This window comes from Scyliorhinus canicula, chromosome 7, assembly GCF_902713615.1.
Source record: "Scyliorhinus canicula chromosome 7, sScyCan1.1, whole genome shotgun sequence".
NCBI classification, from domain to species: Eukaryota; Metazoa; Chordata; class Chondrichthyes; order Carcharhiniformes; family Scyliorhinidae; genus Scyliorhinus; species Scyliorhinus canicula.
Window position 1 is genome coordinate 9,954,988 of NC_052152.1, and position 27,854 is coordinate 9,982,841.

The window sequence follows — 27,854 nt, forward strand, 5'->3', positions numbered from 1 at the left end:
TTTTCAGTTGACCCCTCAGCCTCAAAGCTTCTTTCGGACGAGAGTGTTCCAGAGTTCCGTCGCCCTTTGTGTGAAGAAGTGCTTCCCAACATCACCCTGGAATGGCCACCTTCAGTTTTAAGGTTATTCTGGATTCTCCCACGAGGGGATGCCTTTGATCTTTGGGCTACAGAGTCACCTGGGCTTCTTGGAGAACTTAACAAGATGGATGCTGGGAGGCTCTTACACCTGGTTGAACGGTCTAGAGCTATTGAGTTAGGATCAGTGGGGTGGGGGTGGGGGGGGGGGGGAGAGGCATTTTGGAACAATATGAGGAGAAATCTCTTTGCTGAGAGGGTTGTGGATCTTTGGATTTCTCCACAGCGGACAGCTGTAGATGCCTAGTCGCTGAGAATATTCAAGACAGAAATTGGGAGGCTTTTTGAGCACCGAGGCAGCCAATGTATGGAAACAAGGTGGGGAAATGAGGTTGAGGTAGAAGATCAGAAATGGACTTGCTGGATGATGCAACAGGCTTGAGGGGCTGTATGGTCTGCTCTTATATGTCTTCTGTTCTTATATTGGAAGCCTGAGATATCTCACTTCACTTCATAAAGTACTTTGGGACATCCTTAGATCCTGAACAGCCCAATGTAAATGCAAGTCTTATTCTTAAAGGCTAATCTTGACCTATCTTGTAAGTTTTGTGCCTTACAGTGGAGCAATGATAACCTTCCACATTCCACTTCATGACTCTGTTAAACTGAACCAACAGTTGGCACATCTTCCTTTGGCACTGTCTTATCGCTTCTTTCCATATCTATGAACATCCTAAGTCTGTTCTTTGTGTCCCTGACTTCAAATGGAATAGTGCATGAGTCCATCACTAAAGCTGCCACCAAGAAGCTCAGTCTCCACTCTTGCGCCAGAATACTTCTTATCTTTTTAACTTTTACTGACTCTATATAAAAGCAAAGTTCATCCAAGACTTGAATACTATTCCTATCTCAGGAGTGGTTTGCAACATTTCTGCAAAAATTCAAGAAAGGACTTACATTGGCATAACAATGGGAATCCGTGACCGCGAGCCGAGCGCAATTCACGCGACGCCGCCCCGACGCCGGTCCACCGATTCTCCAGTCACCGGAGAATCGGGACCTTGGTGTCCATCCTGCGGGGGGGCGACCTGGGGGGTAGAAGCCTCCAACGTGACCTGGCCCACGATCGGGGCATACCAATCAGCAGGCGGGCCTCTCCTGGTGGTGGCATCTTATACTCCACGTCGGCCCCTGTAGCCCTGCGCCATGTTGCGCAGGGCTGGCGCGGAGAAGGAAGCCAGTGCGCATTCGTGAGTTTACGCCAGCCACAGCGCACATGCGCAGACCCGCGCCGCCCGTTTGACGCCGGTATCGGCAGCTGCAGCTGCGAGAGTCGCTCCAGTGCCATGCTGGCCCCCTGTAGGGCTCAGGATCGCAGCTCCTGGGGGCCTGTTGACGTTGTCGTAAAACACAACGGCATTTACGACAGCGTCAACACTTAGCCTCAGGATCAGCGAATCCCGCCCAACGTCTTTCATGACCTCACATGGTCTCAAAGCACTTTGCACTCAATGATCTATTTTAAAAGCGTGGTCACAGCTGTAATACTGGGAGTTAGCCAAATTTCACAGCAATTCTCACAAACAGTAATGAGATAAAGATTAGATAATCCGCTTTAGTGATCTTGGTTGAAGGATAAACAGTGGCCAGGAACCCTGGAGTGAACTCCTTCAGATAGAACGATGGGAATCATTACACTCACCTGGGAAGGCAGACAGACCTTTACAAAACGTGGCAACTCCAACAACACAGCATTGAAGTGTCAGCCTTGATTAAATTCTCAGGTGGGACTTGAGCCCACAACTTCAGCGCCAAAAGACTAAGAGATGTGAGTGTTATCATTGAGCTACTTTTCAACAGACTCTCTTTTAGTCATTCTTGAATTCCACCGTGCTTTCTTTTTCTCTTTCCATCATAACCTTCCTCACCTTTCTCAGTTTTATTGATAGTGCTTTGGTCCGTTCTCCTCTCACGCCTCCTCAGCTAAATGCCTCATTTTGACAAGCTCTTTCCACCAAAGTGGCAATGCGTAAGGCAAGGCTTTCTCATGACCCAAAATATCATTCCAACAAGACTTGTTTCGCAAGCAATGGCTGAATCTGTAGGGAATTGGTTCTTGTTGCAACAACAACTACGAACGTTGTTCCATTGTTGAAAAGGGGAGGATAGACCAAGTAATTACAGGCCAGTCAACCTAACCTCGATGGTGGGCAAATTGCTGCATACAATTCTAGGGGAAAATATAAATGATAATTTAGTAAGACACAGAGTAATCAAAGATAGTCAGTAGGAAGATCTTGTCTGACTAATTTGATTGAATTTTTTGAGAAGGTAACAAAGATCAGGGTAGTGCACCTGATATAGTCTATTTAGACTTTGACAAGGCTTTGATAAGGTCCCACATGACAGACTGGTCGCAAAAGTGAAAAAAAACAAGGGATTCAAGGAAAAGTGGCAATTTGGATACAAAATAGACTCAGGAGCAGCAAGAAAAGGGTAATAAGACCAGAAGACCATAAGACATTGGAGCAGAATTAGGCCACTCGGCCCATCGAGTCTGCTCCGCCATTCAATCATGGCTGATATTTTTCTCATCCCCATTCTCCTGCCATTTAGAAAACAGTCTGTGCCTCCATTTCTCCTTCCAAAGTGCATAACCTAAAGCTATGATCAACAAGTGCTTTTGTGATTGTAAGGATTTTTCCCGGTCAGAATCCACAAACCTTATGAGGTATTTTGCATTTCATGATAATTCTCAATGCCTTAGACTTAAGCATGGGGGCATACTTGGGAGGTTTTCAGATGAAACAGGAACATTGTTGTGTGGTCAGGAAGAGAGCTGCGGACAGCAGGAAGATATCAATGGTCAGGCCATGAGGGTGGCAAAGTATCAAATGTAATTCAATCCAGAGAAGAGTGAGGTAATGGAGTTGGGAAGGACAAACAAAGTAAGGCAATATACAATATATAGTGGGATTCTGAGAGTAACAGAAGGGCATTGGGGTGCCTGTCTACAGATTACTGAAGGTAGCTGGACAGGTAGTCAAGGTGATTTTGAAGGCATTTTATTTGCTGAAGTATACAAACTGAAGTGAAATGAAAATTGCCTATTGTCACAAGTAGGCTTCAAATGAAGTTACTGTGAAAAGCCCCTAGTCACCACATTCCGGCGCCTGTTTGGGGAGGCTGGTACGGGAATTGAACCCGCGCTGCTGGCCTGCCTTGGTCTGCTTTAAAAGCCAGCTATTTAGCCCTATACTAAACCAGCCCCTGTACAGTATACAATGTACTAGTGGAGAGTGGTATGCTGGAACTGTATAAACCACTAGTTAGACCACAGTTTAAGAGTACTGTGCACAGTTCTGGTCACGGCATTACAGGAAAAATATATTTACAGTACGGAGGATGGTGCCAGGACTGGAGAACTTCAGCTAAGATGAAATAGTGGACAGGATGGGGTGGTTTCTGTTGCACCAGAGGAGGCTGGCTGAGGGGAGATTTAATTGAGCACGTAAAATGACGAGCGGTTGGGATAGAGTCAACAGGAAGGACCTATTCGCGTTAATAGCGAGATCAATAACCAAGGGTCATAGATTTAGAGTAATTGATGGAAATATTCGAGGGGAGTTGGAGAGAATAGTTTTTCAGCCAGAGAAAGGTGAGGGGGCTCTGAACTCACTGTCTGCAAAGGTAGGAAAGACAGAAACTCTCACCACATTCAAAACGTGCTGGGATATCCACGTGAATGCCATAACCTACAAGGGCTGAAATATGGGAATAGGCTGGAAAGCTTTACTTGGGCTGGCACAAATGCGATGGGTCAAATGGTCTCCTTTTGTGTTGGGAATTTCCATCCGATCCTGTGAACATCTTGCATTTATGTAGCGCCTATATCAGAACAAAAGATCCCGAGGCACTTCACATGAGCATGTGCTGTTGAAATTGCAGTGTGTATGAAATTGGCAGCTAAAGAAACTTCCTAAATCGGAGAGCTTGCACCAAAATAAACAAGATGAATACTGAGAAAAGAAGATCTCTCTCAGCACGGTAGCATTGTGGACAGCACAACTGCTTCACAGCTCCAGGCTCCCAGGTTCGATTCCGGCTTGGATCACTGTCTGTGTGGAGTCTGCGCGTCCTCCCCGTGTGTGCGTGGGTTTTCTCCGGGTGCTCCGGTTTCCTCCCACAGTCCAAAGATGTGCAGGTTAGGTGGATTGGCCGTGACAAATTGCTCTTCGTTACCAAAATTGCCCTTCGTGTTGGGTGGGGTTACTGGGTTATGGGGATAGGGTGGAGGTGTTGACCTTGGGTAGGGTGCTCTTTCCAAGAGCCGGTGCAGACTCGATGGGCTGAATGGCCTCCTTCTGCACTGTAAATTCTATGAACACACAACCATGCCACAAGTGTACCCATGTGGGGCATTCTCCGCAGAAATGTTGGTGTTGAGAAAACAAATGTCGTAATTGTGGCAAGAACGGTCACGTAAGAAAGGAGTGCTGGGCCAGACAGAATCCTCAATCTCGAAGTTGGGTAAACGCAAGAATGCAAATGTAATAACATACGCAAATCCACAAAAAAGGTCTATAGAATGACTGAAGAAAATGAAAATTTCTAGGAAGACTTGATGTCTACTAAGATCAAGGAACTCAAACTCTGTGTATTATCAATGCGAGATGACACACAGAGATTTTGGGTCTATCCGAAACTGAATGGAAGCAAAATTAAAATGGAAGTAGATACGTGAGCCACTGTATCTCGCATCTCTGAAAATCTACATCAACGAAAGCTGAAGAATGTACGATTAAAGACGTTTGGCATAATCTTGAGAACTTACAGGGAAGAGGTGGTCCCAGTGAAGGGTTACATCTTGGTGCAAGTTGAAGCAAATGGTCCATCTGTAAAATTGCAATTACGTGTGATAAAAGGGAATTTTCCTGCACTTTGCGGAAGAGCGTGTCTGAACAAAATCAAACTAAATTGGCAAGATGTGAACCAATTGGTTGATGGAAAAACACATTGCAGAAACTCTAAGAAAAGTGCATGAAGGTATTTGAAAACACTTGGCAGAAATGACCGGAATCAAGGTACAACTTAAGATAAAACCTGGTGGCAGCCTGTAAAGCTTAAAGGCAAGAACTGTGCCACATGCTATCAAACCAAAAGTTAAAATGGAACTTGGAAAATTGATCAAAGGTGGAGTGATTGAGTCTGTGATGCCGAGCGATTGGGCAACCCCAATTGTTCCAGTTATCAAGCCAGATGGCTTTATAAGGATCCTCGGTAACTTTAAAATGATGATCAACCCAGCATTGTGTGCCAGCCAGTATCCCTTACCATTAACTGAAGATCTATTTACTGGGTTGTTGGGTGGATAACAATTCAATAAGATATATTTGTCTCAAGTGTACCTCCAGATGAAGGTAGCAGCAGAGACGCAACCTCTTCTAACAGCCGTAACACACAAAGGAATGTTCAGGTACAAGCGGCTACCGTTAGCACCGATCCAATCCCAAACGTCCATTGACCAAACCCTTTGTGGCCTTAATGGTGTTCAATGTTATTTCGACAACATTTTAATTAGAGACAGAACTGAACAGGGGCACCTAAAGAATTTAAACAACATATTGGAGCATCTAGAAAGACAGGGCGCGATTCTCCCAAAACGGGAGAAATCGTAAGGCTGGCGTCAAACCCGGGCGGGTTTGACGCCAGCGTGCCCCTTCCCGACCGGGAACCGATTCTGGTCCCCGGTCGGGGCTAGCAGCCCGACGCCGTAAGCTCCGGCATCACGGGCTTAACGAATTTCGTTAAGCCCGCTTGCCGGAGTTAGCGCCGGCTGACGCGTCATATGACGTCAGCCGCGCATGCGCGGATTGGAAGACTCCAACCCGCGCATGCGCGGATGATGTCATCGCGTATTTGCGCGAAACCCGCGCATGCGCGGGCCGGGATGCCCCTCAGCCGCCCCGCGAATGGATACTGCGGGGCGGCGGAAGGACAAATAGTGCGCGGGCATCGGGCCCGCTGCCCGCGATCGGTGCCCACCGATCGCGGGCCCATGGCACCCTTGGCACGGCCGTGGTACTGCCGTGCCAATCGGTGCCATGGTTATAAAAAGCGAGTTGTTCCCGCCGTTTTTACGAACGGCCAGACCAGGTCTGTTTGCCGTTTGTAAAAACAGCGTAAAGGGCTGGGACTTCGGCCCATCGAACAGCTGTGAATCGCTGCCGGCCGTAAAAAAACGGCGGCAGCGATTCGTGTCGGGAGTTGGGCGGGGGTGGGGGGGAGAATAGCGGGAGGGTGGGAAAAATGTCGGGAAGGCCCTCCCGCTATTCTCCGACCCGTCGTGGGGGTCGGAGAATTTCGCCCACAATCTTTGTGTCAAGAGAGAGAAATATTAACTTTTACAATCACCAATAAGCTGTCATGGCCGTGTAATTGATAAGGATGGATTCGGCAAGGAACCTAAGAGAATGACTGTGATTTTAAATGTGCCTAGACTGTATATTGCAAATTAAATTTTTTTAGGACTCATCAATTAGTGTGGGAAATGTATTCCAAATCTCGCTACCATATGAAAACCACTCTATACATTGTTATGTGCGAACCAATAAAGGGCTTGGACTAAAGACTGCAAAGAGGCATATACTGAAGTCAAAAATATGCTGAAGAAATCGAAGTCTTGGTCCATTTTGACCCTAATTTTAAAATACCACTCATATATAATGCATTGCCCGATGGGGTGGGTGCAGTTGTCTCTCATAGAATGCGAAATGGAGATGCACTTTGAGAACGTTGACAAGCGCTGAACAGAATTATGCTCACTTGGAAAATGAAGCCTTGAGTTTGATTTTTGGAATCAAAGGATTTCATCGCTACCTGTATGGAAGACATTTTACCTTGTTAACACACCACAGGACTTTGACAGCACATATTTGATCCCCACAAAAGAATACCATCTCTAGCTGCGAGTCGTTTGCAGAGATCATCCCTCATCTTATCAGCGCATAATTACGAGATTAAATATAGAAGATCGGAGCGACATGCGAATGCTGATGCTCTTGTCCTCCTTCTGCACTGTAAATTCTATGATTCTATGATTGTATCAACCAATTCGGGACAAAGCTGAATCACAGGAGAAAGATGTGAACCATGTGTATTTTTTCCAGGTCAATAGTGTACCTATAACAGCTTCACAAGTGCAGAGACACACAAGGTCAGATCGAGTTATGGGGAAGGTCATAGACATAATCTTGAAAGGTATAAGAGGAGAATTCCGGAATTCAAGGGGACTTGAATTAACGGTACAAATTGAGTACTTCTGTAGGGAATCAGGGTTATCATTCCTCCATGTTTGTGGAGCTGTATACTGGATCAGCTCCACAAAGGACATCTGGGAATTGTATGTATGAAAAAACCAACAAGGAGTTAGTTTTGGTGACAGGATCTAGTCTCACAAATTGAAGAAAGAGGAGGCCAGTGTCAGTCTTGTGCTAGGATATAAAATATTCCACCTCTTCAACCACTTCGCCTTTGTGGTTGGCCAAAACAGCGGTGGCAAAGAAGATATATCGATATCGCAGGACCAATTGAAGGATGTGTGTTCCACGTCCTCATGGACGCACATTCCAAATGGCCCAAAATAATGATGATGAAGTCGATGAATACTGAAAAGGCAATTGTACAGCTGGATGAAGCACTTGCACGCTTTGGAAATCCGGTACAATTAGTTAGTGATAATGGGACTCAGTACACGCCAAAGCAATTTGTGGAAAACAATGGCATGCAGCATATAAAAACTATGCCTTATCATCCTTCCACCAATGGATTGACGTGGAGATTGTTCCAATCATTGAAGATTGCCAGAAACTCAAAAGATGAGGGACCGTTAGCTAAAAGAGCAAACAGTTTTCTGATATCCGACAGAAACATCGGCCAGGCAACAACCCAAAACCTGCTGGCAATATTGTTTTTAAGAAGGAAGTTGAGAACCAAATTTTATTTGTTCTTACCACCTGGCACTTCTACCATCGTAGAGCGACAACAACAAAACCAAGTTACTCGCCGTGAGCAGACATCGAAACCAAGAAGCTTTGATCAAGGAGAAAGAGTTTTAGTGAAGAGTTACTCTTCAGGGGAGCTACCCTCTGTGGATAACTACCACAATCCTCGCATAGACTATTTCTTACACTGACGATGAGAGAGTTTGGAGGAGACACACCGATCAAATCCTCACTTCAAAGGGAGACTTTGTGGAGTCGGTAACCAAAAGGTCAACATCTGACACTCAAGGTTTGGAAATCTCTGAATCCATGGTGACGACCGTGTTGAATTCAGATTCCGCACCAGTTGAACCGACAGCATGTGGAGAAGCTGAAGAAGAAACAATTTTATCAGGTGCTGTGCCTGATCCAAGTGGTGAACTGACTCCCAAGAGCGTGAAAGCAAAATACTCCTGAACGTTGGATTCGGCCTAAACGGAACCGACATCCACCTAAAGGATTCTCGTACTGATTGGTTTTCTACAAAACAGTGTATAATTATTTTATATAAAACTGTGTATAATGATACGTAGTAAATTCATTATTGTTCATAGTGAGTAAGAGTTAAAGTTAATGTTAGCTGCCATTCTACTGAAGTAAAGGGGGGGTTTGTTATGTATTGTAAACCAATGAATGTCTGTGTAGTGTGCCACATGATTAATTAATTAATTAATAATCTTTATTGTCACAAGTAGGCTTACATGAACACTGCTATGAAGTTACTGTGAAAAGCCCCGAGTCACCACATTCCGGTGCCTGTTCGGGTACACAGAGGGAGAATTCAGAATGTCCAATTCACCTAACAAGCACGTCTTGCGGGACTTGTGGGAGGAAACCGGAGCACCCGGAGGAAACCCACGCAGACACGGGGAGAATGTGCAGACTCCGCACAGACAGTGACCCAAGTCGGGAATCGAACCTGGGACCTTGATGCTGTGAAGCAACAGTGCTAACCGCTGTGCTACTGTGCCGTCACAGCATCAGAGGCATATGGGAGATTTCCCCCCCCCTCCATCCTTAGACTGTGAGCAAGTAACACCTCTCTAATAAAGTCGAATGACCTGGCATCAGTGCGGAAACATTTTCATTCTTTGTTCCCAACGTGAGGAAAGAGCAGAACAATTAAAACACAACAGGAAGGAATTCCAGCTCTTGGTATCTCGGCAGCAGAAGGCCCGGTTAGCCACAGTTGTGTAATTAAAATCAGGGACTAGATCAGGAATTAGAGTGCAGATATCTCAGAGGTTTATCGGGCTGGAGGAGATTACAAAGATAGGGAGGAGCAAGGCCATGGAGGGATTTGTAAACAATTATGAGAATTTTAAAGTTCAGCATTGCCAGGCAAAACGGCGGCAAAAAAGTCTATTTCACAAAGTTTTGCATTGCATCACAAGGATGACTATCCTACTTGTGATGCCATGTTGGCGTTGGGCCCTTTGCATATCTTTATGAAGGAGCCTCACGCCTAATTAAGGATCCTTAAACAAAGTTGGCCAGTTTTGAGGCGAGCAGGCATCGGGCCTTCTCTGTCCAGGTTTACATTGGATTGCAGAGGCCTAAAAATTAAGTATGTCTGTTTTAATTTCTCTTTCTGCAAGGAGCAAGAGAGCTCCTCACTGTCCTCCAGTACGCCTGCGTCCTTCGCCAGCCTGCGGGTTCCCCCACTGCGCGCCAAAACCCCGCCAAAACTCCTATTGCTCCTGAAGGCTGGGTCTCACTGAGGGTCGCTTTGAGCAAGACATCAGAGTTTAAAATTGGATTGGATTTGTTTCTTGTCACGTGAAGTCAGGTGCAGTGAAAGTTTTTTTTCTGCGAGCAGCTCAAACAGATCATTAAGTACATGAAAATAAAAGGAAAATACATAATAGGGCAACATAAGGTACACAATGCAATTACATAGACACCGGCATCGGGTGAAGCATATAGGAGTGTAGTATTAATCAGGTCAGTCCATAATAGGGTCATTTAGGAGTCTGGTAAAAGTGGGGAAGAAGCTGTTTTTGCATCAGTTCGTGTATGTTCTCAAACTTTTGTATCTCCTGCCTGATGGAAGAAGTTGGAAGAGTGAGTAAGCCGGGTGGGAGGGATCTTTGATTATGCTGCATGCTTTCCCAAGGCAGCGGGAGGTGTAGATAGAGTCAATGGATAGGAGGTGGGTTCGTGTGATGGACTGGGCTGTGTTCACGTCTCCCTAAAATTTCTGCCCTGACTCCGAGAGAGCTGGCGCTGGAAGGGCGACTCGATTCTGACAGCTCGTGTTAAAGTGAAGTCCCCAGGCCCAACATGCCACAAGTCGGATATGTCAAATTACTGCTGCAGTTCGTGGCTGCTTGCAACGAAACATTGAAACCTGGGGGTTAAGTCTTGGCACCTTTGTGCTGTTCCTCTCATCTCGTGGTCCTTTGAAGCTAAGAACCAAGTCCCTGCCATGGAATTAACAATCTCACCCAATGTTTTGAAATGGTTGATGCCAGTAAATTCAGTCATAACTTTCAACAAGGTAAATTCTTAATGGAGAGAGAATTGCAGGCCCATTGAAAATGAAAAATAAAAATCGCTTATTGTCACAAGTAGGCTTCAAATGAAGTCACTGTGAAAAGCCCCAAGTTGCCACATTCCGGTGCCTGTTCGGGGAGGCTGGTATGGGAATTGAACCCGTGCTGCTGGCCTGCCTTGATCTCCTTTAAAAGCCAGCGATTTAGCCCTGTGCTAAACCAGCCCCTGATGAGAAAGACTAGAGTGGAGCGGGATGAATTGGAAAGCTCGTTCAAAATGCCAATAAGGGCAGAAAGGGCCGAATAGCGTCCCTCTGGGCTGTTCGGATATGTGACTATAAATATGCACCAAAGTTAAGTTCAAGAGATCCCGGTGTATAAGCAGGGATTGTTTCAGGGTGGAGAGGGTACCGGTTGATTCTGAGCTATAGCCAGGCCAAACATGTCCGTTATAAATGACCCATTTTCAAACAGAAATAAGCTTCAGATAGAAACATGAATACTTTTATTGATGCAACAATTCAAATAAAGCAAAATCTAAAGAGAAAACGCTTTTGTCAGGAAGAAAATTCATGAAGTCCAAACACTGGCTACATGCCTTTAGTTAATCAATAACGTTTCAACGCTTTCTTCACCACAACATTGCAGTCAATGTTCGGAAGTGCAAAGCCCCAAGTAAGAAGTTTCCACTTGCCGAATATGGTAACTGGCCAGCTCTGAGGCAGCCGCCATTGTTTGTGTGCCTGACCAAGCCGGCTGAGACCGGCCCTTTTAGAGATTTAGTGAGCGAAACTACAGGGGGTGTTTGCACACCATGAATGCCTCCTCTTCTACCTGCACCACTGGTGACAGGAAGCCCTGGGCACAAATTGTTCGACAGCTCTACTTATCGGCATGGCAACAATCTGGTGCTCCTGGGCACTGGCTTGTCGCAAAGTTCCGGAAACAAATCTCCAGTGAAGGGTCGCAGTCACGACTTGAGTAATGGCCCAGTCACGCACCCACCGTCACAGAATTCTTTTGACAGTAGCAGCAAACGAGCTGCGGTAACCAGTTGATTTTAAACACTTTTCTCTACAATCTCGATGAGCATCATTTCAATCTCGCAGCCTTCTTCTCCCTGAAAGGCCTGTGCTGATAGAGTGCTATGAAAGATAGAGGTGTACAAAACAAACAGCAGAGCTGACAAGAGGTCGCTGAGGCCTTGCCTTTCGGCCTTCGAGGCTTACAAAGACAGAAGCCTCCTTCTAATGGCTGGTGACGGTCCTTGAGTTATAAATCCATTGCCTTGTTTACAGATCAAGCGAGTTAAAGACAGCTGTAATTTGTCTTTGATTCTTGAAACCCACCAGGTGTTACTTTGTATAAAAGACGGAAAACAATTCATGTCTGACTTGAATAAACACTGGGAGCAGCATGTTGCTGAGTGACTGATTGTTGGTTAATTGCAGATAGCTTGTTTTAAGCAGCTCCCCCAGTAAGGGGGTAGTGAATGGAGGCCCTCCCTTGATTTACTGAGGTCTGCTAACACTTATTGTTGCGAGCTTATTTGTCTTTCGTTCTGGCATGTATGTTCCCCCCTCCCACGACCTCCCCCCCAATTTTCTCCATGTCTTTTCTTTGGGCCATCTCTAGGATGTGTTTGCAAGGCTGGTAGCCACCCCCTCCAGTTCCTCACCCTAAAATTGCCTCCCCTCAAGAAAGGAGGAATTTGCATTGATGTAGCAACTTTCCAGATTTTAGAACCCGCCAGAGCACCCCAACGTCACCGAATCACTTTTGAAGTCCAGTCACTGCTGCTGCGCGGGACATGTAGTCGCCAGCTGTTGCACAGCAAGATCCCGCAGACAGCACTGAGATCATGCCCAGATTCATCTTCTTTTAATGAAGGATTAACAAGGGTCCAGGACTCGAGGGAGGACTCCGTTGTCTTCCCCCCAGGCAGACAGGACCTTGGTTTAAAGTCTTCACGGCAGCGGGTCTTGGTATGACACAGGAATGTCAATCTAGATTTTGCATTCAAATTTGCACAGAGGGAACAAGAATATTCTTGTTCCCAGAATATTCTGACTCAGATACAAATGAGCCATTCACTGAGTGGGCGGCACAGTATCACCGTGGCTAGCACTGAAGCTTCACAGCGCCAGGGTCCCGGGTTCGATTCCCGGCTTGGGTCACTGTCTGTGCGGAGTCTGCACACCCTCCCCGTGTCTGCGTGGGTTTCCTCTGGGTGCTCCGGTGTTCTCAAACAAGTCCCGAAAGACGTTCTGTTAGGTAATTTCGACATTCTGAATTCTCAGGTGTACCCGAACAGGCGCCGGAATGTGGCGACTAGGGGATTTTCATAGCAACTTCATTGAAGTGTTAATGTAAGCCGACTTGTGACAGTAAAGATTATTATTATTATCAAGTGGCTGACATCTTGGGCTGGATTCTCCACCGTTGGGATACTCAGTTTTGCCGGCAACCAGGGGGTTTCCCAATGGCGTGGGGCTGCCCCACAATGGGAAATTCGATTGACCAGCCGGCGAAACAGAGCATCCCACCGGCGTGCCGGACCGGAAATCTGGCACGGCGAGACGGAGAATCCAACCCCTTACATCTTAACCTGACCTTTTGGAAATGATCAGAAATGTTCTTTTGCACAGTCGCTCTACAGAAGAGTGTCAGTAGCTCTGATATTGTTTCGCTTTTATTTTTGAAGTTGGCCCCGTGTACCTTGTCCACCACTTAGCCATAAATCTTTTTAAGCGCCTGATTCCAGCTATGCTGGTGGTGTTGGACAGTCTAAAGTGAGTTGCGATTGAAATTGAGAGTGACTGTCAACAGTGTACAAAGCCTGAGGAGTTGTCTGAGTCACTTCTGCAGTTGTGATCCAGAGAGTATAGACATGGAGGATCATTTAAACATTTTCTGTTGCAGGAGCACGTTGACCCAAGATGGGAGGGCAGCCGATGATGAAAACAAAGATTAAGTGAGTACATTTGCCTGTGTTGCCAATTGTGCATGAGTTTCTGCTAATTTGCCATGTTGAAAGACATTTATCTACACACACACATTTATCTACTTCATCCTCTCCCAGCTCATGCCCGCTGGTCCCTTATTCCCTCGGTGAAAGAGATTAGACAAAAAGGTCAGCAAGACATTCAGGAGTCATAGAAGCAAGGTATAGAAGACAGCCATTCAGCCCATCAATGCTGCACTGCTGTTTGGAAGAGAAATCCAATTATTCCCACTCCTCGGTTCTTTCCTAATATCCCTAGAAAGTATACAAGGTGGGATTCTCCCAGCCCTGGGCTGAGCCAGAGAATCCCCGCGAATGGGCCATGCCGCCCCGTCGCCGGCACGTGATTCTCCGGCGCCGACGTGGTTGGCACGGCGGCAGTCGCGGGCTGCTCACGCGGCCGGCCCGCCAATTTCCTGACCCGGATGGGCCGAGCAGCCGTACTAAAAAAGCCGAGTCCCGCCGGCACCGTTCTAACCTGCTCTGAGCCAGCGGGACTTCGGCGTTGAAGGGTCGGGTGGCGGCCTGTGACGGCGGGAGGGGAGATCTGACCCCGGGGGGGGGGGGGGGGGGGGGGGGGGGTTTCGGATGTGGCCTGGCCCACGACCGATGGGGGCCCACCGATCAGCAGGCCGGCTTCTGTGGTTGGGAGCCTACTTTCCCACGCGCCGGCCCCTGTACTCCTGCGCCATGTTGCGTTGGGACTGGCGCGATGAAGGAGGCCACTACGCATTCGCGCGTTGGCGCCGGTGCCACTGCGCATGTCCTCGTTGGTGCCGGCGTAACTGCATATGCGCGGATCCCGCGGCGCACAGTTCGCGCCGGGATTGACAGGGGGAGCGGCGCGAACCGCTCCAGCGCCGTGCTGGCCCGCCAGCATCAGTCCAGGGAGCGGCCGTTCACCCCGTCGTATGACAGCGTGGACACTCTGCCGCGGGATTGGAGAATGCTGCCCACAATTCCCTTTTGAAGGTTACTGTTGGATTTGTTTCCACCAGCCTCTCAGGCAATGCATTCCAGACCCCGAACCACTCGGAATAGGCGATTTTGCAGCAGGGCTAATTTTTCCACTTTTCGACTCTAACGGTACTGAAGGTGACTATAGAGCTCTCAACTGCTAACCAGTATGAGATCCGCGAAGACCAGCCCAGGCCGGAACTTCAAAACTGAGACCTTCCTTGGTGCAAAATTTTCTTCCTTGAAAGATCTCCCGCAAACTCACTTTTCACCTGCGTGGCCTTGTTGCCAAGCGTGGCCTTGTTGCCAAGCGTGGCCCTGCTTTTTCTTCTTTATTCTTTCATGGGATGTGGGTTCTGTTGGCCAGGCCAGCATTTGTTGTCTATGTCTAATTGTTCTTGAACTGGTTGGCCAGTTCAGAGGGAATTAAGACCACAAGACGTAAGAGCAGAAGCAGGCCATGCGGCCCACTGAGTCTGCTCCGTCAGTCAATGAGATCATGACTGATCTGATATGATAATCCGCAACTCCGCAGATTCCGTACCCTCTGAGAGAGGAAATTCCTCCTCATCTCTGTTTTAAATGGGTGACCCCTCACTCTGTGATTATGCCCTCTGGTCCTAGACTCTCCCACAAGGTGAAAAAAAAACTCCTAGCATCTGAGACTACATTGCTGTGGGCCTGAAGTCACACGTAGGCTAGATCAAGTAAGGATGGCAGCATTCTCGGGGAGGCAGTGGTTAGCCCTGCTGCCTCACGGCGCCGAGGACCCGAGTTCGATCCCGGCCCCGGGCCACTGTCCGTGTGGAGTTTGCACGTTCTCCCTGTGTCTGCACATTAGCACTGCACCACCAACTTCCCGAGGATTGAGTTGGGGACTGAAGGTAAGCCTAACTATTCCTTTTGTTTCCCTTACCTCACCTCTTTGCCTATGTACACTACCTTACACGGATCCTTCATGTGACAAAATAAACTCTCGCCACTTTCCTCACTAGCTGACTGTTCAACACCGACGTTAGCTGCTGTTTAACAGGTGTCAGCTGCAACTCAGCGCTTACTTCAGAAGTGGAAGTTCCTGAGTTCACCTCCCATTGCAACACAATGACCTGTGAGGGATTCTCTTTTCCTGTTGACAGCGTAGCCCCGCCCTCTAGGTTTCCTGGCAGCTTGGGATGGCTCCAATGGGAAATCCCGTTGACAGGCGGCGGAATCAAAGAATCCCACCGCCAGTGAGCGGCTCTCTGCCGAGGAAAATGCGACTGAGGGTCTGGAGAATCCAGCCCAACTTCTAACATGACATTCGTCTGGTGCCACAATACAGCTTTAAAGCCCTGCTCTTATTCAGCTCCATTGCTGCACTCTAATTGTGACCCAACCAATGTTTTACGCAAAGCGTCAATGGCTAGGTGGAAAGGGTGGAGTTGTGCTTGGGACCACTCCACCCAGGGGAGGACTACCTAAACTCTGGCAATCACGAACAGGCAGATGGGGTCATTCGATGTTGGCATCATCAATCGTGACCCCGAGTTCAGAACGGATTGCAACCCAAGAAAATATGGGGCCTCATTGTGTTTATCACTCCTTACCCCAGACGTGTTTCCTTCCCATAATATTTTCTCACTATTAATTGCTGATTTATACCCTGTTGATATTCTCCTATACAATTTATTTCTGATAAGCACATTACAGGTTTCGTGACCAGGGCGTTTACGTCCCTCATTACCTCGTGACTTATTTCCTTTCCTTTCCTTTCTGATAATATTTGCTCACTATTTGTTGCAGCTGCCACTTCCATTCCGACAAGCTCGCTGACCTTGCTTTCCTTTTCAGTCCCACACCACAGTCATTAGAGTTGTGATCAACCCATTACAGATTAGCGGAGGGATGTTCGTGTTGGAATCATGCTTTGTGCAAACCCCCGGGTAGAAATGCCCAAATTGTTAATGCTTGTACAGCAGCCAGTTTAACCGTTCCCTTAGTGGCACAATCTAATTGAGAACATAAAGCACAGAGATGATAGCACTGTGGCTTCACAGCACCAGGGTCCCAGGTTTGATTCCTGGTTGGATCACCGTCTGTGTGGACTCTGCATGTTTTATTAAAAGTGCGCATGACAGTCAGATCCCTGCCCAAAGGCCGTACCATCAGCTAAGACATTGTCACCAAGGACAAAGTTTCAGGGTATCGATGGAACAATAGACAGAGTTGCAGGACCCAATTCCCAAAACAATTGGTCCCCAGGTTTGATTCCCGGTTTGGGTCACTGTCTGTGCGGAGTCTGCACGTTCTCCCCGTGTCTGCGTGGGTTCCCTCCGGTGCTCGGGTTTCCTCCCACAAGTCCTGAAAGATGTGCTGTTAGGAGAATTGGACGTTTTGAATTCTCCCTCCGTGTATCTGACCAGGCACTGGAATGTGGCGACTCAGGGCTTTTCACAGTAACTTCATTGCAGTGTGATAAGCCTACTTGTGACAATAAAGATTATTATTATTAACGCTAGTGCCTGTGGGCGTGATGTGGCTTTAGAATGTTTTCTCATGGTGCAGGTGAGGCAAAGCTCCATAGTCAAAGAATGTGATGGGGTATAGTTAATCTTAGACCTCAATTCATTAACTCTCCCAGAGATATTAGTGATCAGACCATTTGAGTGCTTAGATCAGGAATTCCACAGAAAGATGGTGAGACACAATCGAGGTGCCGCAACACTACTGGCTGTGTTACACGGGTAACCAGCGACCTCAAAACAATGCTGCAAAGATTAGGCAAGGGGAAAATGTTTTGAATTGTGCTCAGGAGAATTTAATCCGTCTACTCTTAGTCCAATGAGAAGAAAGTAAGGTAAAGTGACCACAATCCCAGATGACAATAGTCTACTTTCCTCTTTGAGGGGTGGTGGTTCAACCTGAGGGTCACCACACCTCAGGCAAGGTCGAGAAGGCGGGGCCTTCATGAATAACCTCAGCTGGTATGGGAATTGAACCCGTGCTGATGGCCTTGCTCTGCATCACGAACCAGCTGTCCAGCCAACTGAGCTAAACCGTCCCCCAAAGAGAAAAGAGGCATTGTTTGATCTGGTTCTGGGGAATGAGGTGGGTCAAGTGGATCAATTCACATTGTATCACAAGGTTAGCTGTGCAAATGAACAAGGAGTGATCTACAGCAGGAAGCACCTAATTGGAGGAGGAACGTTTCAGTGTCATGAGAACAGATCTGTCCCAGGTAAATTGGAATAAAGGATATGCAGGCAAAATTGTAATAGAACAAAAGTCTGCCTTTAATATGGCGATAGTTCAGGTACGGTTGAGCTACATTCCCACAAGAAGGAAATGGCTGCACGGTAGCACAGTGGTTAGCACAGTTCCTTCACAGATCCAGGATCACAGGTTTGATTCCGTCTTGGGTTACATTCTGTGCAGAGTCTGGACGTTCTCCCCGTCTGTGCATGGGTTTCCTCCGGGTGCTCCGGTTTCCTCTCACAGTCCAAAGACGTGGGGGTTAGGTTGATTGGCCATGCCAAATTGCCCTTAGTGTCCATAAAAAGGTTAGATGGGATTAGGATAGGATGGAGATGTGGGCTTGAATAGGGTGCTCTTTCCAAAGGCCAGTACAGACTCAATGGGCTGAATGGCCTCCTTCTGCACTGTAAATTCTATAAAATCTATGAATTCCCAGGAAATCGGAAGATTTAGAGGGTAAGACAAAGCAGAAAATGGGGCGCATATGGCAGATGTCAGGCTGATAATACAAGTGAGGACCAGGATGAATATAGAGAATTCAAGATGAAGAAAGGAAATAAGTGAGGCAAAAGGAGTGTATGAGAAGAAAGTGGCAGCTAACGTAAAAGATAATCCAAAAGTCTTCGATATGCCATCAACAGTAAGGTAGTAAGAGGATTGGTGGGACTGATTAGGGTCCAAAAAAAGCATCTATGCATGGAAGCAGGGTACATGACAGAGGTACATGTATCTGCAAGAAAGAAGGTGCAAAGCAAGCCAGAGTGAAAGAGGAGATAGTTGAGTGACTAGATGGGTTAAAAATTGATAAAGAGGACCTTTCTGGTAAACTTATTTGTACTTAAAATTGATAAGTCACCAGAACTGGATATGATACATCCGCATAGATAGAGTAAGGGAGGAAATTGTGACCATAATCTTCTAATCAGTAGATACAGAGATAGTAGCAAATGTTTGGAGAATTACGAATGTTACATTTTGTTTAAAAAAAAGAGAGTAAAAATAAAACCAGCAACTGGAAGTCAGCCCGTTCAACCTTGGTGGCGTGAATGTTTTTCTTTTAGAAATTATTATCTGGGGCAAAATTAACAATCTCTTGAATAAATATAGGATTAATTAGAAAAAACAGCACTGATTTGTTAAAGGCAAATTATATTTAACCGACTTCAATGAGTTTTTTTGACGAGGTGACAGAGAGGGTTACTGAGGGTAACGTGGTTAATGTGGGGTACATGGACTTCCAAAAGGCATTTGATAAAGTACCACATAATAGGCGTGTCAGCAAAGTTGAAGCTCAAGGAATAAACGTCAGCGTAAGTTGACTGAGTGACTGGAAATTTATAGGAGAGGTGAACAGTTGTGTTTTGGACTGGAGGAAGCCCTACAGTGGTGTTCCCCAGGAATTTGATGCCAGGAGCACTGCTCCTCTTGGTTTATGTTAATGACACCAACTCAGCTGTAAAGGGACAATTTCAAAATTTGTAAATGGTGCAAAACCAGGCTGGGGTAAACGGACACACTAGTGGCAAACAAGGTTTAGTGCAATGAAGTGACCCGCTGTGATAGAAAGAATGGAGAGAGGCAATATAGAATAAAAGGCGCTTTGCTAAAGGGCATGCAGGGACAAGGAGCCCTGGGGTATTGAGCATAAATCGTTGAAGGTGGCAGAACAGGTTAAGAAAGAAATTAAAAAGTCATACCAGATCCTGAGGTTCATACAGAGCGGCACAGAGTACAAAAGCAAGAAAGTCATGATGAACCTTTATAAATCCCCAACCTGCTCTGCACTGGAGGACAGTGTGCAATTCTGGACACCACATTTTAAAGATATGAATGCTTTAGAGATATTACGGGCCAGGGTTAGAGAACCCCAGAGTGTATTATGGTGTTCACCTGATCCACAACTTTAAATAGATTTTGGTTATGGGGAGCACAAGGGCCCACTCTACAGGTGTGATGCAACAGAGATCTAAAGTACTTTTAAAACAAAACAATGTTCAGTCTTTGAATCCAGTTAACATTTTATTAACACACAGTAAACATCTTAGCAACTATCAACTCAAATACTCCCCCCAAAGAATACAGTACTCTATAAGTAACCCTTAATCTTTCCTCGCAACATCCATAAGCCAAATACCCTCTTTAACAAAGACAGCAGATTAAAGTTCTCTACTGAGAGCAGTTATCACTTTTAAATTAGCAAGTGATCTGAAGACATTCTTTTCATGCAGAGAGAGATCAAAATGACACATTTTGTGGCTGGATGCAGCTCCGACGCTGTAAATGAAACCAAACACACACTGTAGCTGGCAGCTCAAAAAAAAAGTAAAAGCAGACAGACAGCCCAGCTCTACCCACACTCTGACATCACTGCAGCTATTTGATAAACACCCATTTCTTAAAGGTACATCCACTAAAGCTATTTGATAAACACCCATTTCTTAAAGGTACATCCACTACAGCTATTTGATGAACACCCATTTCTTAAAGGTACTCTCACATGACAGAGAGGATGCAGGAAAGATTTACGTGAAATAAGGGACTTCAGTTAGTGGATGGTGCATAGACTGTATTGCCCTGGAGAAGGTGGTGGTGAGCCGCCTTCTTGAACCGCTGCAGTCCATGTGGAGTAGGTATACCCACAGTGCTGTTAGGAAGGGAGTCCCAGCACTTTAAGCCAGCAACAGTGAAGGAACGGGGATATACTGTTGTGGGGATGTGGAATGTACTGGATGAGAGTGTGCATTCTATCATAAATTTTGAAAGGAAATTAAACAAGAACTTGTAGGGAAAGGATTTAGAAAGAGAATGGGAAAGTGTTGCTCAGTAGCACGAGGTGATCTGCTCTTGCGCAGAGCCGGCACGTAGGCGACAGGCCAATAGAAATGGCCTCTCTTTGTGCCACAATCACTTTGTGGTTCCATGGTTAAAGGTTTTATAAAAGCCCTTGGAAGGGCTTTGCATCACGCCATTCCAAACAATGGGAAGGATTGAGAAGGGGTTTGGTCGAATGGAATGAAATGGGAACAGAATAGACAGAGCCCACCCAACCCGCACACCGTTGGACTTCCTCCGCTGTGACTTTTCTGTGGTTCTATGCTTCATATTGTGAGAGACAGACTTGGACCAACGCAATTCTATACAAGTGGGGGTGATCAGAAATGGTGTGGTCCAGTCGAATTCTGTACAGTGAGAATAGCTCGGAAGTAATTTGACCCAAAGGTATCCTCTGTCCTGAGGAAGGAGCTGCGCTCCGAAAGCTAGCGTTTGAAACAAACCTGTTGGATTTTAGCCTGGTGTTGTAAGACTTCTTACTGTGCTCACCGCAGTCCAACGCCGGCATCTCCACATCATGGCTACCAGCAAATATACATTTAGGCTCTGAGTTTGCCTGAATCCTGTATTGGCCATGTTTCCCTTGAGTCTTTGCAAGTGTCCATCTTTCCTTTGCAAGCGTCCATCCCAGATGGCTATAATGGAGAGGGATGGCTTCAGAGAATGAAGGTTGTGTGAGTCGAAAATGTGCAATCTGAAGAAAGTCAATAAATTATGAGTCAAGGGTTGAGTGGGCTGATGCGTGGATGATAAGTGGAAGTGATCACTGATGCGGAGAAAGAACAGAGTGAGAGAGAGGGGGAGGACTGCGAGGCTGAGATGTGAGTTGGTGGAAAGCGGTCGGACGATGAGTCATCATGTGCAGCGATTGAAAGATCCAAGAGAAGCATCAGCATAGCATTGTTGGGAGACAGTAAGATTGTAACAGACCTTATAAAGGTTTTAGAGATCTCAAAGCAGTGACAAATTATCCATCAAAGAGTTCCAGAATAGACATCTACGGGTGGAAATCTGGAAAGAAAGAAACTGCATAGAATATACAGCCCAGAAACAGGTCATTTGGCCCAACCAGTTCCTGTTCCACAACAGCCTTCTCTTATATTGGGCAGCACGGTAGCATTATGGTTCGCACAATTGCTTCACAGCTCCAGGGTCCCAGGCTCGATTCCCGGCTTGGGTCACTGCCTGTGTGGAGTCTGCACAACCTCCCCGTGTGTGCGTGGGTTTCCTCCAGGTGCTCCGGTTTCCTCCCACAGTCCAAAGATGTGCAGGTGAGGTGGATTGACCATGCTAAATTGTCCCTTAGTGTCCAAAATTGCCCTTAGTGTTGGGTGGGGTTACTGGGTTATGGGGATAGGGTGGAGGTGTTGACCTTGAGTAGGTCTTATGGGGATAGGGTCGGGTGCTCTTTCCAGGAGCCGGTGTAGACTCGATGGGCCGAATGGCCTCCTTCTGCACTGTAAATTCTATGATATTCTTCATCTCGCTCTATCAATCTAACCCTCTATTGCGTTCTACTTCAATTGATTATATTTATTAATCAGTTCCAAAGCAGAGTGCAACCAATGATTGTTCTTTAATTTCTTCCTGGATTCCGGGTGTCACAGGAAAGGCCAACATTAATTGTCCATCCCTGTTTGCTCTTGACTGGTGGCCTTGCTGGGCTTTTTCAGAGACTAGTCGACAGCCAGTGTTTTACTGTGGATCTAGAGTCACATGTAGGCCAGGCCAGGTAGGGAGGAAAGGATATTAGTGAACCAGATGGGTTTTTACAACAATCTGGCAGTCACTAATATTGATGTTAGGCTTTTTCTTTTCTCTCCAGGTTTAGTAATTAACTGAGTTTAAGTTTCCCAGCTGCTGTGGCGACATTTGAATTTGACTGTCTGGACAATTTTTTTTTTAAAGTATTTTTATTCATGTTTTGCAGAATTTTCACAAAAGAACAGTAATAACAATAATAACAAAACTAACTAGAGTGAATATTAACATAGTGTAAAAAGAGAATATAGAATAACAATTAAATAGACATTACCCCACGCGACCCAGTCTTCCCACACCATCCCAATGAAGCACTCACCCCCTACACCCCGCAACCCCCCCACCCCCACCCCACCCCACCCCACCCCACCCCACCCCCCCCCCCCCCCCCCCCACCCCCCACCCCCCTACGGTGCCTAGCTCTATCTTTTTAAAAAATATTTTTTTAAACAACAAATTTTATCACAACAGAGAAAAACAGTAACCCCTCCCATCCAATACAAAAACAATAAATTAACAAGAAAAAGAAATAAGCATAAAACCATGAGAACAAACCCCCATAACGAACCCGTAGCCCCCGCCCCCCGGCTACCTTCCCCCGATTCCTGTCCATTTTCCCCTGATTCTTGGCCACCCGACTATTCTTCCTCTTGTACGTTGGCCACAAACAGGTCCCGGAACAGTTGCATGAATGGCTCCCACGTTCTGTGGAAGCCGTCGTCTGACCCTCGGATGGCGAATTTGATTTTCTCCATTTGGTGAGATTCCGAGTGGTCGGACAGCCAGTCTGCAGCTCTGGGTGGTGCTGCTGACCCCCAGCCAAACAGGATTCTACGGCGGGCGATCAGGGAGGCAAAGGCAAGGGCGTCCGCCCTCCTCCCCAGGAATAGATCTGGCTGGTCTGAAACCCCGAAGACCGCCACTATCGGGCATGGCTCCACCCTCACCCCCACTACTTTGGACATAGCCTCAAAGAAGGCTGTCCAGTAATCCACAAGTCTGGGGCAAGACCAGAACATGTGGGCGTGGTTGGCCGGGCCTCTTTGGCACCGTTCACATCTGTCCTCCACCTCCGGGAAGAACCTACTCATACGGTTTCTTGTTAAGTGGGCTCTATGTACCACTTTTAGTTGCGTCAGGCTGAGCCTTGCGCACGTGGAGGTGGAGTTGACCCTATGTAGTGCTTCGCTCCAGAGTCCCCACCCCATGTCAATCCCCAGGTCATCCTCCCATTTCTTTCTTGTTGCGTCCAGTATGGTGTCGGCCCTTTCTACCAGTCGGTCATACATGTCGCTACAGTTCCCTTTATCTAGGATACTTGCGTCCAGTAGGTCTTCCAGTAGTGTCTGTCGTGGCGGTTGTGGGTACGTCCTTGTCTCCTTTCGTAAGAAGTTTTTGAGCTGCAGATACCGTAGCTCGTTCCCCCTGGCTAGCCGAAATTTCTCTGTCAGTTCGTCCAGTGTTGCGATCCTGTCGTCCGTGTATAGGTCCCTGATTGTCAGTGTCCCCCCGTCCTGCCTCCACCTTTTGAAGGTGGCGTCAGTCAGTGCTGGTGTGAACCTATGGTTGTTGCAGATGGGAGCCTTGTCCGACATTTTGGTCAGGCCAAATTGCTGCCGCAGTTGGTTCCAGGATTGGAGGGTGGCTGTCACCACTGGGCTGCTGGAGTGTTTTTTGGGTGGGGATGGGAGTGCTGCCGTGGCGAGGGCCCGGAGGGAGGTCCCCATGCAGGAGGCCTCCTCCGCAGGCACCCACTCGGCTTCTGGCTCCTGGATCCATCCCCTTACTCGCTCGGCTGTTGCCGCCCAGTGGTAGAATTGTAGGTTTGGGAGGGCTAGCCCCCCCCTGGATTTTGTTTTTTGTAGGACCTTCTTTGGGATCCTAGCATTTTTACCCCCCCCCCCCCCCCCCCCCCGTTCTTTTGATGTTGGTTTAGGGATAAACATTGTCCAGGACACCAGGAGAACAGACTGTTCTTTGATATGGTGCCGTTGGATCTTTTCCACACCTGAGCAGGGCGATTGGGCTCCGGTTTAACATTTGAAAGGTGACACCTTCAACAGTGCAGCACTTCCTCAGCGCTTGCATTGGCAGTGTCATCCTTGATTCATGTGCTCAAGTCCTGGAGTGGGACTTAAAGCCCTGCGACTCAGAGATGAGCGTGTTACTCATCGAGACACAGCTGAGATTTTCAGCGCTATTTAGCAAGGTGAGAAGAGGACAGGGAGCTGAGCGGAATACGTTCCATATTATTAAATATCCTGGCAAAGGATGTCCGAGGATACGAAGAATTATAGAATCTTACAGCAGCAAAGGAGGCCATTTGGCCCAAACTGCCCGTGCTGGCCCTGTGGAAGAGCCACCCAATTAGCCCCGCCGTCTCCCTGCTCTTTCCACATCGGTCTGTGAATGTTTCCTGGTAAGACTGTGAACAGAGTTGGCGTTTTCTCTGCGGGGGTGGGGGTGTTGTGGACGTAAAGTAGGGTGAGTGCCCACATCACCATCTTTAAGCCTCCATAATAAGGGTGCCAAAATTGGCAGCCTGGCGAGCATATTTAAATAAATAATTAGGAGTCAATTGAACTTGTTAACAAGGCAACTGATCCTGATACTACCCTACCCATGCCAATCCACTAGCCATGCAATGGAAGAGTTGGCGTGGACAGTCAGGGAGGAGTGGGTAGGCCGCTTTTAAAAAAAACAGCTTTCCAAAGCGTAGGAAGAGGGGGGGGGGAATGGCGTTTGTGCATAGAATAACCTGTCCCCCCAAAGTTAGTGCCTCCCATCTCCTCCTACCGCCCTGTTCTGTAAGACACACCAATGCCGCAACACACCCACCACACTCCCCCCCCACCCCCCCCCCCCCCCCCCCCCCCACCCCCTCCCGGCCCCCTCCCTGAACTGCCCAAACCCTCTCTGAAGATCCCAGACTTTCCTTACTCTGGGATCTATTTGGGTTTTCTTCTTGTTCCTTGTTGCCGTCCTTTTTTAACTTTTCCAATTAAGGGGCAATTTATTGTGGTCAATCCACCTACCCTGCACATCTTTGGGTGGTGGGGGTGAGACCCACGCAGACACGGGGAGAACGCCAAACACCACACGGACAGTGACCCGGGGCCGGGATCGAACCGGGGTCCTGGGCGTCGTGGGGCAGCAGTACTAACCACTGCGCCACCGTGCCACCCCTTCCTTGGTGCAGTCCGAGCAGCGCCCACTGAGGCACTTTTGGTGCTGCTGGGACTGCTTGAGCTGCCACCCAATCCAGTTGAGGGGTGGAAGTCCCACACTGCCCCAATTTAGTCTGCCCCCCGGCATGTTATGGCTGAGGGGCGGGCTGACTCGGAGTGGGTTGCCTTCAGACCTCTTTGCTTTTGGCAGGGTGACCCATCTGCCTCCTCGGAACATGCTGCCCAGTGGGTGTGTGTGGGTATTTTCGCTCCTCTGTCGCTCTAACAGTGCATTTTGCTCTTTGCTTCCGATCAGTTGGATATGTTTCAACGGGAGTTCCATGTCTCCCTGTTCCTGACAGTAAGTAGTTTCTTCCTCCCTGTTCTCGTCAAGGAGAACCTTGAAAGAAACTACCGTATCTTTCCACCCTTGCTGTTTGACTTCGACCACTGGATGGGTAAATGAGAAATTCTTTTAATTAAAATGTCTTATAGCACAATATTGATCCCAGGCTGGAGACCTCATCACAAATACAGAAGAGCTAAAGTAATTAATGCCCTGGAGAAACTCCAATGCACCTGTAATGACCCAAGATGTAATAATCACTGCTCCATTTTCCTTTCAAATAAATAATTAAGCCTTACCTGAGACTTGAAGATTGCTCCCATGCCTGGGCACCTCTGTGAGGGCCAACTTTGGTGTGAGACGTTAAATCGAGGTCCCATCTGTCTGCTGAAGGTGGATGTAAAAGATCCCCGTGGCATTACTTCAAAGAGAAGCAGGAGAGTTACCCCCCCCCCCCCCCCAATCCCCGGGTGTCCTGGCCAATATTTATCCCTCAAAGTCACAAGAACAGGTTATCTGGTCATGATAACCTCGCTGCGTGTGGAAGTTTCCTGACCACATATTGGCTGTTGTGTTTCTTAGTCACAACACTGTTGACACTTCAAAAGTCATTCATTGGCTGCACGCACTTTGAGACACCCAGTGGTCATGGAAAGCGTTATCTAAATGCAAATCGTTCTTTCCTTCTTGATGTACCATCAATTGAACGCGAGACGAGTTGCTGAACAAAAGTATGGCTTTAATCTACTAGATGTTAGCCCTGCAGTCGATTAGAGTAGAAGGACGACCGCCGGGAGTACTGGGTATTTATACCCCGCCCTGGAGGCGGGGTTAACTCAGCCTCTCGACCAATCGGGGAGCCGTCCCATGACTGGTCTCAACCAACCGGTCGAGAGGCACATGACCGACCAGGGCCAATGGTAAGCCGGTGTTCTGCACCAATGGCAGGCAGCTATGCTAATCATACCACCACACTTCTCCAATGCGTTCCCCATAAAATAAACAATGTGTTGCCCCATCCATGATCCTTTCTCATTCCCAACCACCCATCTTTCTTTCTCTCTCTCCATCTCTTTCTCTCTCTCTCTCTCTATGTGCATCACAACCTTGCTTGTCACTCCCATCCTCCTTTATCAATCTTTTTATTCCCATTGCTCCTCTGCACTCCTCATTCATTGTCCAACTCTTTCACTCAGGCTCCTTACACAGCTCCCTAAATCCTTGCTGTAATGGATTGTGACTCGACGTGCCATCTCCGACTGGAACCCCTTGCTTTTCTATTCTGCAATCACAAACTTGCTGGTCATCCAAATACACCTCAGGGACAAGGGCCGGGGAGTAGGTAGTTTATATCGAAGTCAGGGATAACATGCACCTCAAGCAGGGGTAATATATGCCTACGGGAGGATAATGCATAGCTGTTATACCGTCAATTCACCATGAGACCGCGAGAACGGGTGAATATAAGGTTTTATTATCCAGGAACTCGCCTGCCAGTGTCTGCTGTACAAATGAGTGCCACCCACCGGTGGCCGGTCTATATATCACCCCGGGGAGGGTGGAGCCAGAGGCGGGGCCCACCGGGGTTCCAGTACAGTACCTGGACGTAGACCGTATTTTCATTTCCAGATCATAGGTCACAGCACTACACAGCCAATTCCTACTTAGGTGAATACATTCACCACAATAGCTAAGATGGTGTATATACAGTAGTTAGCATTGCTGCCTACGGCGCTGAGGACTGGGTTTGAATCCTGGCCTTGGGTCACTGTCCGTCTGGAGTTTGCATATTCTCTCTGTGCCTGCGTGGGTTTCACCCCCACAACCCAAAGTTGTGCAGGATAGGTGGACTGGCCACGCTAAAATTGCCCCTCAATTGGAAAAAATGAATTGGTTACTCTAAATGTAGAGAAATAAAGTTGGTGTATCTGAGTTAGGG

General features: G+C 47.4%; 1 long non-coding RNA gene across 3 annotated transcripts in view; it reads left to right on the forward strand.

Moving 5' to 3' along the window:
- The window catches only part of LOC119968730, a 381,383-nt gene that overhangs the window by 83,388 nt on the left and 270,141 nt on the right, over window positions 1-27,854 (forward strand). For all 3 annotated transcript variants that reach the window (XR_005461191.1, XR_005461192.1, XR_005461190.1), the window contains one exon: window positions 13,537-13,588. This is a non-coding gene — a long non-coding RNA (uncharacterized LOC119968730). The remainder of the gene's footprint in view (window positions 1-13,536; window positions 13,589-27,854) is intronic.